This window comes from Alligator mississippiensis, chromosome 14 (genome assembly GCF_030867095.1).
Source record: "Alligator mississippiensis isolate rAllMis1 chromosome 14, rAllMis1, whole genome shotgun sequence".
NCBI lineage: Eukaryota > Metazoa > Chordata > Crocodylia > Alligatoridae > Alligator > Alligator mississippiensis.
In genome coordinates, this window is record NC_081837.1 from 37,657,029 (window position 1) to 37,673,433 (window position 16,405).

Genomic DNA, 16,405 nt, shown 5'->3' on the forward strand with positions numbered 1-16,405 from the left:
GAAGCTGTGCAGAAGGTTGTGATTTTTGCAGTTGCCATCTACACTGCAGCTATAAGAGTCGGGGGAGGCATTTTAGCCCCTCTTTCTTCCCCCAAACTGGAGATGTGTGGGTCCTTAGCATGGCATATTCCCCCAGGAAGTCGAATGGAAGGAGACTTGTAGGTGCTGAGCCGTCAAAGATGCATCTGGATCTTCAGCAGCAGTAAACAAAACACTCACAGTACGTCCTTTGCTCTCTGCAGTTGTTCACCTTGCTCCCTGGTCCCAGTCTATGAAATGGGAATGGCACTTATCTTCCTCCTACATACCTGAGGAGCATGCTCCTCCACTGCAGGGATGGAGTCGGCTAGATTCTGTGTTGCAAGGGTTACGTTGTACTCCCTCGCCTGCAATCTGCCAGGTTCGTTGTCTCAAACCCTTCCAGAGCCTTGGTGCTCCAAGGTCTCCAAGCATTTGCATTTCCCCCGTTTCCTTCACGCTGCTACAGTTCAATGAGGTTCAGCAGGAAGCAAATTCCACCCAGGCTACTATGTACTTGGGGGAAATGCCTTACAGAGCACGTGAACCTCCCGTGGTGTGTTGTCTCACACTTGCACACCTGTGGAGCCTGGTTCAGTGGTGGGCCTCGTGCAGAAAGCAGAAGAGACGGGTTCATTGTGCATCTGCCTATACGCGGTACTCCGAGGAGGGTAATCAGTCAGTCGTTTGCTGCCGGAGTATGCTGATATCAGAACCCGTGCGGACATCTCCCCGGAAGCAGGCAACCTGCGTATTGCAGACTACAGATCTGAGCATCCCGCAGAATTGTCCTTTTGTGCTGATCTCCAGAGAATGGGCCAAACTGTGGTCGCTGTCACCTGGATGAATTTAGAGTCGCTCCACTGACATCAGCGCAGTTGCGTGGTTTGTGTGCATACATCAGAGTCCAGAGTTTGCCTTGCCGCGTGTGTGAGATGCTGCAGGGCGCAGGCCTGCGCATGTGCCAACCTCTCTCCATAAATGCTATGAGTTTTTCACCAAACAAGCTTCATTAATCGTCTAATAACCGGATTAATTAAGGACACCGAAAGTAAACAGCAAGAATGTAATTTGCTTCTGATTGCCATGTAATTGCAGGAGGATGGCCTCATTTACATATGCAAAAAGCGCTGTTGACAGAAGCAGTGTGACCAAGAATAACAATTCGGGGAAGACAAATGTGTCCCCAGGGGCTTTGGACTGCACCTCGATCCCCTATGACCCTAGCTCCTGGCTTGTGGCATTTCTCTCTCCCATTCATGTGTCCCTGGGTTTTTTCTAATCTGTTGACTCTCTTATTATTTGTGTGTCTTCCACAGCTGCTTGTCAGGCAAATGCTGCTGCCCGCCACCCTGCATGGATCTACTGTCAGGCACCATTCAAGTTTCTTGGAAATGGCTGAGAGAGCATCAGTGGGTTGTCTTTGCTGAGGGTGATTACAGCTGGCACTTCTCTGGCTGGGTTGGTCCCCCTAGGGTGTTAGATGGTATTTTGGCATTTGCTTTGGAGCTAGTACTCCACGTGGGCATGCAACAGCCATCCACACTTCTCCAACTGGCCAAGGATGAATGTGGTCATTGACGTGGATGGCTGCAAGACGCGCTAGGCTTGGTGTTGCCTGTACGGATTACCAAGAGAATGGGGGAGAAGACGGTACAACCTGTCCTGCTTCAAGGCATGTATCCGCCGCTGAGTGAGAGGAAGCGAGCTCAGAGCCTCCAGTTGTTTGAGGGTTTGGTGGCCGTAGCTGGAGGCAGGATAACAGGATTTTTAAGTAGCTTGGTAACTCCTAGTTGCACATGAGAACATGGAGCTGGGTGGAAAACTGTCCCATTTCATAGCTTGGGCTAAAACCTGAAATTTTGTGTTCAAATTTTTGGAGATCTAGGAGTTGAATAGTCAGGATTTCCATATATATCTGAAACGTTAGGAAAACAGTCATGGAAAATATTTATCTTCCAGCCAACAATCTGCTTGTTTTGTGATGGCACCCAGAGAAGATCGGTGACAAATCCTGCGAGCTCTTTGTCCACTTGAACGTACTGCCCCATCCCAGTCACTTTCCCCCCCCCCCATTGTTTTCACCCATACACCCTAGATAAATCGATGGCAGCTCATCTCACATCTCCCTCTCCCTTGCCTTCCCTTAGCTGCCAGTGAGTTTTCAACTAACATCAGACCTTCTCAGCTAGACTCAGCTGCTTGTGAAATGAGCTTGTGTGGCATTTTGATGAAATAAGTAAGCAACACCAAGAAAGGCCAGAGAAAAACCTTTATAGCAGCAGTGGAGTGCAAAGAGGGCCAGCATGATTCTTCTTCCGGCAGATGGGAACTCTTGGCTGAACCCGAGGAGGAGGGAGGCTGACTTTTCAGTAGAGACATAGAAGAACCAGCTGTGCTGTGACAAGAGGGATTCTTGGGTATCGATTTTTTCCAAGGGGAGTTGCGGGGTCAGTGCGCTTCATCTGTTTGCTTATAGGATATCTGCATGGTATATCTGGAGTGAATATGTGTATGCCTTGTGCACTGGGAAAAACAAACGTGCACACATGCTCTATAGCTGGGAGGGGGACAGTAGATCTGGTCTTTCAGTAAGGGATTTCAAATGGAGCTGACTGCAAAATGGGGAGTCTGTTCTGTAAAAGGAAGGAAGGGAGGAATGAAATGAGACGTGTTTTCCTTACTTTTGGTGGGGCTGGGGGGATTTCAGGTTGCTGGTATGGTAATAGCAAGGAGGCTGTCACAGGCCGGTCCTCCACTGCACACAGGGGTACACATTGCCCCCCCAAAAAAGTTCTGCCACCCAGAACTGACAGTTTGCTTTTAAAATCTGAACTTTTTAGAAAGAACAGGGATTTTTCACATGAAAGGTGGTTTTTCATTGTGGTGTCTGACTCAGCTCATTGCGCAAATACACTTGGCTGGAATCGTGGCCTTTGTGTATGTCTGGAGAGTGGAGAAGGTAAATGCCATGGAGGGTGACAGGGTTTTACTTTTGCTGCCTAACTTTCTGAGAGGGACTAAGGGTTACTGGGGTATGATATTTAGCCTAATGTGTTAGGGGAGATATTCAGGCAGTCAGTTTCTTCTGGCTTTTGGGGAGGTTTGGGCATTGATCTCCCACATATGCCTTTATTAATAAGCATCTCTCTTGAAATGGATCCTTGGGTGCATGACTGCAGCTGACCTTCTACGTTAGGGGCAGGCAATTATTTTGGACGGAGGGCCGTTTATTGAGTTTCAACAAGCCATCAAGGCTGCATGACAGGCAGCCAGGGGCAGATAAATATTAATTTTCTAAAATTTTTAGGGGCCCCGCGGGCCGGATAGAATGGCCTGATGGGCCACATCTGGCCCATGGCGGGCTGCAGTTTGCCCACCCCGTTCTACCTTATACCTAACGTTTTTAGGAGAAAGGGGGAATCTTAGAGGGGTGAATCGTAATAACCAACCCCAAGAAGTGTGCGTGTCAATATGAATGAGTGTCCTTGTTCTTAATGGAGTGAGGGGCAAGGTCCTGCTGCAGCAGTTGGATGACCCAACGTCTTCACTTCGTTTAAGTACTGCTCTCTGGCTTTGAGTGCTGGTGGTCCCAGTTGAGCTGGAGGTGCAGAAGCCGTGCCCTCAGAGGCCAGATGCATCAACAGACAGTGACTGGTCGGAGGAAGAAAACATAATCCTAGCTGAAGGTCTTGATCAGATCCCTAGATGCAGAACGATCCCAGACATTTTAGAATCCACCACCTGAATGGTCCCCTTAGATGCTGTCAGAGCTGAAGTTAGTGGGTTGTTTTTTTGTTTGTTTTTTTTTACCAGATGTGTTGCCTCTTTATGGGGGTCACAGCAGGCAACTGTGAAATTGGGAGAGAAGGCCACGAGGCCTTGAAAATGTTATTGCTGTCAACAGCAAAGATCCTTTTGCTCCAGTGCTCTCTACACACTATTACCCTGCAAAGTCAAGTGTTCTGTCAACCTCTTGAAACATGCCTGCAAACTAATTGTCAGCTCAGCATTGCAAATGCTGCTCCATGCTTTTGTTTTTTTTCTTTTCTTTTTTTTTAAGTTTTAATTGTAGTAAACGCAAGGTGCAAAGAAATTTTACTTTGAACAAGGAGCGGCTGATTTTTCAAAAGCTGAGAAACTCTGAGCTACCCCCTCGGCCCAACCTGGGCCCACCCAGGTCTTGGGGATACTGGAGTCCCCTTGCTGGCTAGCAGTGTAGACTTCCGGGGAGGGAACGCCGCTGCTTGAAAACGCTTTGTCTTTTCTATGAGGCTGTGCATCATCTTAGCGCTCTGCTTTATGAGGCTTCTGTGAAAGTTGCCTCTGGTCTGATTGGCAACGCTTCCCCTTTTTATTATATTTCAGATGCTTTGCAAAAATTGTTTAGTGATTTACTCTCCTCTGTAATTAGATGTGGTAGTGATCAAAATATGTTGCATTGCACTGCAGGCTCCTTTAAACAGCTGTTTCACCACCAGAGATGAAGAGACTTTGTGGCAGAAGAGAAACCACAGTGTGTCTGGGTTTCTGTTGTTGCTGCTGTTGTTCTTATGCTAATACAACTCCTTGGGTTTTAGTGGAGCGATTCCTGGCAGCGGCGAATGCTGATGTGTTAGTGCAACCCCGGCAGTGCACAGAGGTGGTTCAACCTGGGGATTTGCTCGGATGCCAGAGCAGTAGAGGAATAATGTGTGTGACAGTATGCCCCATTCTTTCACCCCACAATATTTAATTTATTGGCAGTCTGCAAGGGGGAGAGTGGCTGTCTGGGCGACAAAATAACCCACAACCAGTCAGGGGATCCCCAGGGGCTGCTCTAGCTTATGCAGGGGCAGAGTAGCCTCTTGAGCAGCCTTAAAAAAAAAAAAAAAAAGGGGGGGGGAATGTATGGTGAGGTGCCACCATACCCACTTTTCTAAGCTGCTCCTTCCACCGCTCGTAAGACGCACAGCCCAAAATCCCCTGCTTGCACAGTCCTTAAAATGTCAGGATAGGCTAATTCCTGGTGGCTGTATATCATATGATTAGCCTGGAAGAGCAGGTAGGAAGCTGGATCAGGATGAAGGGCTCCCAAAAATGGCATCTCAAACCTGAGAGCTATTAAACAAAGCCTATAATTCCTGAAGCAATTATGCTTGGTCTCTCCCTATCTCTGTGTCTCCATATGAGGAAAACCTGTGTTTGTGACTGGGAATGCAAAGCAGAATTATTCCAGGCCTGCTCAATAAGTGAGCCATCAGAAGTAAAAAGGAAGGCAATTCTGCAGTCGATATAATGCGGCTGCAGGTTAAATAAATAACGTTTGAATGACAATAATTGCAAAATGACACTATTCCCTCCACCGCAAACATGTGGTTAAGTTCCGCTCTCATTAGCGGAGACTAGAGGCTTTTACAGGAGGAATAAAATCTTTGCAAGTAGATCTCCCTTCAGAAGCCTCTTAAAGATTAGGCGGCTGTACAATCTCTGGGTTCCTTCTGCAAGTATTTAGGCTTGTGAATAATCTTACTCGGGCAAGAAAGATGACATTAAGGCTGGAATTCTTACCAAGGCTCAGCACGTATAATTGGAATTATATTTTGAAGAGCTCTGCCATTTGGGTCCTGAGCTCCGCTTCTGGAAGCCTATGACTTATTTAGTGACCTACATGGGAAGCGAGCTCTTCTGAAAATCCAGTTGCTATTGTGGGTGCCGAGCCCTTGAAAATCTGACCTCTGAGCTGCTTAGAGAAAGCTGCTCACCCTAAAAGAAGCTTTTCTGTTAGGGTAGTGGAGGGGGATGGGGACGGGGATGGGTCTTTCAAATATCCTGGCATCAAGCTGCTTTTTTGAAGTTGCTTAAACATAGGAAGTTTCTATTTTAAAAGTTATAGGAATGGTGGCTTGGGAGAAGGAAGAAGCTGTCTACATAGACAGCAGAGGGAGAGGTCCGGGAGGAAATGGGAGAAAATCAGGACATGGCTATAGAGGACAGAAAAGTTTTCATGAAAAAGTGGATAAATTTAAAACTTCATCACCTGCCTGTGCTGGCCTGGCTTGTTTTTAGTCTAACATGTAAAGCAGGGCAGGGGTTTGCTTAGAAATCCAGGGTTGGCTGTAGAGACCCATCCCCAGAATTGCAGCACTGGTGCAAAAGCTTAGCAGAGGCTGTGCATCCCATACAGCCCTCCCTGAATAGCTTCAGACTGGGGTGAGAGGTTTGCACACTGGTCACAGCGGTAATGTAGACCAGCTACCACCATTTTAACTCTGTTTGGAACAGGTTTGCATAATGACAACGTTGCGCTTTGCCTGTATTAACGTACTGGCCATGGAAACCACTGGTCACACTACATGTGGAGAGACATTCAGGCTAGCATGGGTTGTTTTTTGGGGGTTTTTTTACTACCAGCTGGTCAAAAAAAAAGTACATGTTTGAAGGCTGAGGCCCCTTATCTAGAATTGTGGCTATGTGCTGCCCCAACAACAGCATCACAGGCATTGCAACATGACTGCCCAAGGGACACGGGGCTGGGAAATGGTGGAGGCTATAAAATAAATATCACTTCTCATTGATGTGAGTGAATCTGCCTAAAAGGCTCAGCTGATTTCTTTTGCTACTGGTCTGCTTTCAAACACTAGAGTATCTGATGGCTCCAGGTTTCAGGCTACTGGGGAGGACCTAGTCGGCGACCTAGTGATCGATGGGAAGCTGGGTGACAGCGACCACGAGCTGATCACCTTCACCATCCGCCGAAAAGCTGGCAAGTCAGTCAGCAACACGCAAGTCCTTGACTTCAGGAAAGCCGACTTTGACAAGCTCAGGAGGCTTGTCAGTGAGGCCCTAAGGGACTGTGACCGCAGGGAGAGGGGAGTTCAAGAAGAGTGGTTGCTCCTCAAGGGAGCGATCCTCAATGCACAAACTAAGTCTATTCCATCTCGGAGGAAAGGCAGCAAGAGGGCACAGCAGCCCCCCTGGCTCTCCAGGGACCTAGCAGACCTCCTGAGGCTAAAAAGAAAGGCCTACAAAGGATGGAGGATGGGAGTCACCTCCAAGGAGGATTATTCTGCACTGGTCCGGTCCTGTAGGGAGCAGACCAGGAAAGCCAAGGCTGCAACTGAACTCCAGCTAGCTTTGAGCATCAAGGACAATAAAAAGTCCTTTTTCAGATATGTGGGGAGCCGGAGGAAAAGCAGGGGCAACGTTGGACCCCTGCTGAACCAGATGGGGCAACTGACAACTGACGCCCAGGAAAAAGCCAACCTATTAAATAGGTACTTTGCGTCGGTCTTTCATCAGCCCCATGGGACGCCCGTGCCTGCTACAGGGCCGGGAAGTCCGGGTGAGGGTGATCCCCTGCCCTCCATTAATGCTGACTTTGTGAAGGAACATCTTGAGAAGCTGGATACCTTCAAGTCAGCCGGCCCTGACAATCTTCACCCCAGGGTACTCAAGGAGCTGGCGAGCATCATAGCTCAGCCTCTAGCGCGGATCTTTGAAAACTCTTGGCGCTCTGGTGTAGTGCCCGAAGACTGGAAGAAGGCCAACGTGGTGCCTATCTTCAAGAAAGGGAGGAAAGTGGATCCGGCTAACTATAGGCCCATCAGCCTGACTTCTATCCCGGGGAAGATCTTAGAAAAGTTTATTAAGGAGGCCATCCTTAATGGACTGGCGGACGCCAACATCTTAAGGGATAGCCAGCACGGGTTTGTTGAGGGTAGGTCTTGCTTGACCAATCTCATTTCCTTCTACGACCAGGTGACCTATCACTTGGACAAGGGAGATGAGATTGATGTCATATATCTTGACTTCAAAAAAGCCTTCGATCTGGTGTCCCATGATCGTCTCTTGGAGAAACTGGCCAATTGTCGCCTTGGGTCCCCCACGATCCACTGGCTGGAAAATTGGCTCCGGGGTCGGACCCAGAGGGTAGTAATTGATGGAAGTCACTCATCGTGGTGTCCTGTGACCAGTGGGGTCCCCCAGGGCTCTGTCCTTGGACCTATACTGTTCAACATCTTCATTAATGATGTGGACACTGGAGTCAGAAGCGGACTGGCCAAGTTCGCCGATGACACCAAACTTTGGGGCAAAGCATCCACGCCAGAAGACAGGCGGGTGATCCAGGCTGACCTGGACAGGCTCAGCAAGTGGGCGGACGAGAATCTGATGGTGTTCAACGCCGATAAATGCAAGGTTCTCCACCTTGGGAAGAAAAACCCGCAGCATCCTTATAGCACTGCCGAGCCTATGTTGGCTAGCACTATGGAAGAAAGAGACTTGGGGGTCATCATTGACCACAAGATGAACATGAGCCTGCAATGCGATGCTGCGGCTAGTAAAGCGACCAAAACGCTGGCTTGCATCCATAGATGCTTCTCAAGCAAATCCCGGGACGTCATTCTCCCCCTGTACTCGGCCTTAGTGAGGCCGCAGCTGGAGTACTGCGTCCAGTTTTGGGCTCCACAATTCAAAAAGGATGTGGAGAAGCTTGAGAGAGTCCAGAGAAGAGCCACGCGCATGATCAGGGGTCAGGGAAGCAGACCCTACGATGACAGGCTGAGAGCCCTGGGGCTCTTTAGCCTGGAAAAGCGCAGGCTCAGGGGTGATCTGATGGCCACCTACAAGTTTATCAGGGGTGATCACCAGTATCTAGGGGAACGTTTGTTCACCAGAGCACCCCAAGGGATGACGAGGACGAATGGTCACAAACTACTACAAGATCGTTTCAGGCTGGACATAAGGAAGAATTTCTTTATTGTCTGAGCCCCCAAGGTCTGGAACAGCCTGCCGCCGGAGGTCGTTCAAGTGCCTACATTGAACACCTTCAAGAGCAAACTGGATGCTTATCTTGCTGGGATCCTATGACCCCAGCTGACGTCCTGCCCTTTGGGCGGGGGGCTGGACTCGATGATCTTCCGAGGTCCCTTCCAGCCCTAATGTCTATGAAATCTATGAAATCAATGTATTTATCCTTGCAGGCCAGGTACAGGCATTACACTTTTACTGGTGGAAGTGATGAGAAAGTGGCCTAGACCCACAGCAGAACAGAAGTGTGGCACATAAAACCGGTCCATACCATAAGAGAACAGACATTTGGCGCACATACTCTGGTTTAAAAATGGCAAAAACCCGGTCTAAGATTTGCACTCCACCCCACACGGCCAATGTGTGTTTTGTTTGCTACCGATCTGAACTACACCGCTTACAGAAAGCCATGCAACTTGGATCAATTCTGTCTCAGGGTTTTTTGAATGCCTGGACCCCTGCCGCAAACTCCTTTCACATTGGGTAGCGTTGTCATCCACCTTCAATAGATGGGGACAGAAGTTAAAGGACTTGCCTAGGGTCCCATGGGGAATCTGTGCCTTTGTTCATTGTAAACCAGTTTAAGCCTTTTGGATTAGGTGGCTTGTAAATCAAATGAATGGATACATAAATAATGGAGAAGCCCACAACTGCCACAGCCTGGGCTTAGCCAGTAGCCCATCCATCCTTTGCTTGTCAGCAGTTTGACTTGCAGTTGAGAGAGACACTTGGATCTACTTGAATTGTTTGTGGACAAAATGGACTTGTTTTTTTTCTTTAAAAAACACACACCTTGGAACAAGCTTGCAAGACTCGAGGACACTTGAAAAATAAATCTTAGAGTTATTAAATTAGATACTGATTCTGTAAACAAGATGGGAGCTTGCCCTTGGCTGAGATGATTTCACATTCGTTAAAATTCCTCGTTCTAGAAGTATTCCAGCCCAGCTTAACAGCCTACTGTAATAAGTTTGTACAAATTGGGGCCGCTTAATATTTTCCCATCAAGGGAGTTTTGATTAAAAAAGACTTTTTGGACTAAAATGATCATTACTTGCTTTATTCAAAATAGCAGGGATGTTTGGTTTTCAAAATCAACCAAAATCAGGAAGGCTGTTTGAGACTTTCTCCAAACTTCTCCCAAAATCGTGACCAGCCCTGTTGTAATACAGGAAGCAGAACAGAGATCAGTTGTCCCGGGGTCAGGTTAGTAGCGTGGGACCCAGGGACACTGGGTCTGGGACCAGATTAGCACTAAGTTTAACAAATCATGTCTTATGCACATGCCAAGATGCACAACTTCTCCTTCCTTTTATGCGCTGAATGCACCATATGTGAGAAAGGGCAGGTTGTTCAGTTTAGTAGGTTCAGGTCCCAGCATGGGGTGCTACTATAGAGGGGAGATGGGACCCCTTGTTCTTATGATGCGGTTGCTTCAAGTGTAGGAAAGCACCGGCAAAGGGATTTATTCATCTCCACTGCGGTCAGTGGTATCTTTCCATTGACCACAGCGGGCACTGGACTGAGCCTTAGGGTCATTCTTGTAAGAATATTCTCCAGGGCCCCATTCTGTCTGGGGCTGAGCCAGCACCCCTTCAAGTGTCTGAGGAAATGAGGGTCCCCAGCACCTAGCTGAGTAGGAATTGTTTCAGTGTTGGCTGCGGTATTGATCCTTGTTTAACCTGGTAATGAGAATCTGCTTTCCAAATCGGTCAGGGAAAGCTTTTATTTTCCAGCTTCTAGGAGGAAATCAGCTCCCATTAAACCAAGTTAAAAAAAAAAGTGATGGCTTGGGTTGGGGCTGGGTGATACCGGCTGCTGCTTTTTTTTCTGTCCTTGTGACCTCGCTGAACGATGGCCAGGCTTAGGACGGAGAATGAGGGGAGTGTAGCCAGGAGCTGGTTGCAATTGCTGGGAGTCTCAGGGGATGAGCCGGTTTTAGGTCCCGCTCTCTCTTTTCCCTGGGCAAACTTTAGCCACTTGTTCCCTTCCTTCTGTATCCTCCCATGCACTTTCTAACACTCCTGTCTCTGCTGCTCCTTTTGGGATGTTTTACCACTCGCTCCATCTCTCAGACTTGGGAATGACCACCTGAAATACCAAATATTTATTAGCTTGGTCATCGACCTTTTGCCTTCGGAGGTCTCTAGAGCAGGCATGTAGCTTGAGTCCCTCTACCAGTGGAGAAACTGCAACATCGGAGGGTGGACGAGAGGTGCTGATGATGGACACCAAGCAAGGCTTGGGCTTAGACCCGAGGCCTCCCATCTTCAGGCCCATGCCTTATCCACTGAACAGCCCTGTCCCCTCGGCAAGCGGAGGGTCAAGTTGAACTCAAACAAGTGCGTGCAACCCCTCATCTCACAAAAGTGGTTTAATGATGCTCCCTCTGCCTCCCCCACACTTCCTCCTTTCTCTTTCCCCCCCGTCTCCCCAGCACTGGACTCCTGTCTGGCCTGCCTGGCTGACAGTAAATTGTTTTTTGATGGCGGACTCGGTATAACTGAACTCAATTTGCCTTTCAAAAGCAGCTAATAGTCGCATTAAAAAATCCATTTTCGCTCGCGATTGAATTTGACTGGGGCTCAATCAATAAACGAATGGAGTGTTTCGCACGCTGTACGGAGCAGGCGTTGCCACGGTAACCGTGTAAGTGAGCACGCTTGGTTTAATCTCTTTGTACTAATAGCTCCGCTGGCATCGGCCACCGGTATCAAAGCCCTGCTACAAGGCAGGTCAAGCCTGGCAGCCCCGGTTGCTTTTCAAGGCGGGCACGCTGCACGTCTGAAGCGAAAGGGATCTCGGCTCTGGGTGGGAGCAGGGACAGCAGGGTGGGTCCTGCCTACTAAGGAGGCCCTTGCTGTCTCATGTCCATAGGAAGCCACAGCCTTCATCTCCTGCTCTTGACTGCTCCTATGTTACTGTGAGCTGTTAATGGCACCCCTGAGCTGGCTGCATTTCAGTGGGGCAGGTAGCTTCATGGTGACCCCCATACAACACGAGACTTTCAGAGGACCCTCTCTGCGAGCAGAGCTTGGTTGCCAGTTTTCTGGGGTTTTTTGTTTTTATACCATTGACTGTGACTGAGGAGGTGCACATGTGTGCTCTGTCTTTGGGAGGCCTTGCTTGTTATAGGCACCGAAGCTCGCAGGCAGAGGTGCATCACCCTTGTGGTCAAAGAGGTGTCCCGGTTATGGGGCACGTCTCCGTCTCCTCTGGAATAAGTGAGGGAGTGCTGTAGTGAAGCCTGGCGAGCCTGCTTTGTACATGCTAATGGATGTAAGGTGCCCAGCACCCCCTGACAGCAGGGCTGGCCATGTGCCAGTGAGCTCTGCGTTTGCCTGGCATTGCTTGAAGGCAGGTGCACTATGGTCAGCGTGCCTGGGGCACTATCTAGCATGATCTAAAGATGGTCCAGCAAAGGCCTGTGAAGTAGGCTCAGCTCTTAGCTCTACCCCGTGCTCCTTGTGTGATTTTGAGCCAAGTCACTTAATGCACCTGCAGGGAGAGTAGCTCCAGTCTACCTGTCTCTGCCAACCCCCAACCTAGAGTGGAGGGAAGGAGGACCCTACAACCATAGAGGGCTTTATGGGTCACTGTCACAGCATTGAAACAAACCCAGAAGCTAGCTGGAAGTCCATGCACACTGTGAAAAAAGGCTGCAATGCACTCCCTATGAGAGAGGTTGACTAATCAGCTGGTGGGTCACCGTCTGTACCCGCTGACATGTCCAGAGGTGGCATATATTGCACTAATAATATAGAATGGAGCTGCTGAAAGGATGGCGGAAGGGGGCATTTTTGGAAAGCAGATAACTTTGACAGAGCAGGTCAGCACTGGAAATTGCTGATAAAATAACATGGGCGTTCATTTTGCAGGATTGCACAGCACTTCTGGACATCTGAAAAATTATCAAGGCACTTTGCTTTCGTAAGGTCAAAGCATTTTGTTTGGACTGTCATTTTGATTCTCTTTTTATTATTATTCTTATAAAAACAAGATGGAGGGCTTTAATATGGTCATTTAGAAATTTCCAAAACTAACTTTTTTCAGAAACCATCGTCTTAAGGAACCGGTACCTTGGGATACTTCACCTGTTTGTTCCCACAGGGGTAACAGAGAACTTGGAACAGAATGGGAAGCCTTTGTGGACCAAAGGTCAGACTGGCATCCCTTGATCCACCAAGCAAAGGCTCAATTTACTGCTCTCAAATACAAAGGAAATACCATATTTTCTTGCATACAACATGCCCTGGAATGTAACACACACCTTGCTTTTGAAAAGCAGAACGAAGAAGAAAAGATCTTATGACAAGGAAAGTAACTGAGAAACAGACGGGAGTGGACTCTGCTCGTTGTTCTGCTCCCTGTGGATTGCAGCAGGAACTGCTCTTGCCATATTTCTTGTATATAATGTGCATTAGAATTTCCAGCAGCTGTTTTTTTTTGGCGGGGTGGGTGGTAGTTGCATGTTGTATTCAAGAAAATATGATATGCACTTTTGGCCACTTCCTGAGGCTGGCTGCTGCTCCTATAAGAGTTCTGAGTTAGGAAGTTTAGTTACTAAGGCCCTTTAGTCCAAGGGGCTGATATGATGGCAAAACAGACTTGGATTATTAGCCCAACAGGGCTGCCTCTGCCAGCCAGTTGTCTCTGGATGGATGTTTTTGGCTGCAGGTTTTTTAAAAGCATGTGCCGCAGCATCCTGCTAACTTTCTACTTGCAGCCTTTTCCTGGTCTCTGTTGGTATCCCTGTTCTGTGAGGTATGTTCTTTAAATACCTGGGAAGACAGGTTAGGGGCTTACGCTGAAGCTCCCAGGTGAATTTAGGGATGGACTTGAGCTGCTAACCCCTGCTGTCTTGCCTTCGCTGCTATCCCAGCGTGAGTTAGCAAAGGGCATGTCTTTGCTGAATATTGTAGTCTAGAGGTAGGTGCTAGTTCTGGTACTGGAAGTAGTCTGACTAGCAGCCCAGGGCACTAACTTACCCTGTTTATCAGCAAGGTAAATTAGCCACTAGGCAGCATTGAGCTCTGTGCTAGACTGCTTCCAGTACCAAAGCTGGCATGGCTACTGCTGTGCTGTACATATACAACCTCATGCTTAATCTGAATTAAGAACATGCTCCTCTTTGCAGTATAGACATGACTAAGGATGGTCTCCTTGTGTGCACTTGCATCAACTAGCGCTTTGGGGCCTCTCAGAACTGTTTGAGGACTTCTCTTGGATGGACCAGCATCATTTGCTCCCATTTTGCTCTTCATGCCCTGCCCTTTTTTCCTTCCTTCCAGGAGGGGAAATGTCCTGGAGAGCCACATAGAGATGTCCAGACTTGCTGTTTAGCATTTTTCCTACTCAGCCACTTTTCTCTGTGACTCGTGCCCCCTTTCTCATGGACTGGGGAGGCTGCTAGCATCTCCACATCTCCTCACTGAAGTCAATTCTGCTTCTTGCTGAATTAACAAATAATTTCCACGGGCTATTTCCACCAGCCCTGGCTTGTTCACTGTTGGGGGTTAACGGCTTAGTTCTTGTTTCTCCTACATCCAGGAAGAAACAAGGTTTTTACAGTGGAGTGTGAGCAATCTGTAGAGGTTCTGAGGCAGCCTGGAGGTCACCTATTTGTTCCTGGACAGACCTAGGTTTTCCCTGCATTGTAATTTCTATGTCGCCATTGGCATAAATCTCTTAATTGTGAGTTTCTTCTAGTAAATACAATGAAGCTGGTTAAAATGCATGAGAAGCATCACAGCATCTTCTGTTTGAGAGTACAGCTACCCACATGAGCCACCAGCTCCAGTCCTCAGCAGAGGCTGTATGGCTGAATGGGTAGGATACATAGCTGGGAATTGTGAGTTCAGTGTTTTATTCCCTGCCCCTGCTGTATGACCTCGGGTGAGTACTTCTCTATTCCTCAGTTTCTCTTCTTCTCTTATGTCATGTCCTTTTGATGGTAAACTCTGGAGCAGGAATGGTCTCATCAAGCTTGGACATCACATAGGGGCCCTGATCACAGCTGGCATCTCCAGGTGTCCTAGCATCACAGCCACCAGATCAGGTGGGTATATTGGTGCATGGACAGACCATCCATCCCCTGTGCCATTAACGTGGGACCTTTTGGGCTCTGAGTCCTCTCTGCACAAAATGTACAAGCCAAGCACTGATGATGGGTAGGGGGAGGTCTCCCCATGACCTGTTCTGGAGTCTGTCCCACACGAGCCTCCATGCGAGAGAGCAGACACCTGCTTGAGAAGAAATAGCATCTTTCTCAAAAGGCAAACAGCCCCTGCTAAAAAGCTGTGTATGAAATGGTTTGTCAGGGCTCGTGTTATAGGTATAGAGGTGCTGGGCTGTGATTAAGGGAGTGAAGGGTTGGATGATAGGGTCAGGGATGTGTGTGTGTGTGTGTGTGTGTGTGTGTGTGTGTGTGTGCGTGTGTGTGTGTGTGTGCTGCCCTACCCAAAGTCTCTAACTTGGGGCTATTTGAGAAGATGCTGTCTATATACAGCATGAGGTGGTTGCTCCCTCAAAGAATTGATAGCTGGAGCAGCAAAAGGAGACTTGTCTCCATTTTACAGGTGAGGGGCTGAGGTGTTGCCAGCATGCGACTTGCCAGAGGTCACACGTGAGTTATGGCAATGCAGGGAACTGAAGTTGCACTGAAGATGGCTATGGGGTCATCTTTACCCCCTGCTGCTGTCTAACCTTGCACATGACTAGATTATATGTTCAAGGGCCAGATGTGGTGCATGTGGCTCCGTTGAGTTTATACCCTGACTAGCAGTTAAAGACCCAGCTCAAGGATAGAGACAGTTGCAAGCTCCCCAGCTATATTATGCTAGCTGAAATGAGTCAAATTCCTACCCCATTTCTGTGTCTGACCCGTGGCATTGGTGGCTAGAATCAATTGACCTATGCCACTTTACATCAGCTAAGACTTTGGCCCCTAGAAAGGGCCTTAGGCTGCTCAGAAAGGGATTAGGGGCTTGACATGTGAAACGACTCTATCTGGTTCCTTGTCTTCCTTTCTCCTGATTGTATAATTAATTCAAGATCTTTCTGCTTCACAGTGGTGCTGAAGAATGTCTTCATGAGATTAACAATATTATAAAAATTAAATTAAAGAAATTAGCTTGGAAAAAAAGTGGAAAGGAAGTTCGGGGTTGAGCTGCCGTTGTGATTAATTACAGCTCTGTTGTTGCTGTACAAGTCATCTCTCGGTGAACAGGCGTGCAGTAGGGAGCATTTGACAGGGGCTGTATCTTTGCTGCAAAAAGCGTGTGCGTGTGTTCCTGCTGACATGGAAAAGCCTGGTAAAGATGAGGCATTGGGAGGTTTATAACCTCTGTGTAGCGCATAGGAGTCGATCCCAGAAGAGGCTTCTATATAGACAAGCCCAAAAGAATTTTTCTAGTATAATGTAAAGATTTGATTTTAAAATCGATGTACTTGTATCAGAATGGGGAGAGGGTGCCCTTATTCTGGTTTGAATACTTCACTCAGTTCTTGGCTCATGCTGCTTGCATAAGAGCTTAAGATAAACCAAGGCTATGTGGTCTTCTGTCACAAAAAGAATGGCATATACCGGTATAACTAA

At 48.0% G+C, this 16,405-nt stretch overlaps 1 long non-coding RNA gene across 1 annotated transcript in view; it reads left to right on the forward strand.

The window, feature by feature from the left end:
- Positions 1–16,405, forward strand: part of LOC109282549 (uncharacterized) — an 86,271-nt gene that overhangs the window by 14,283 nt on the left and 55,583 nt on the right. The window lies entirely within an intron of this gene.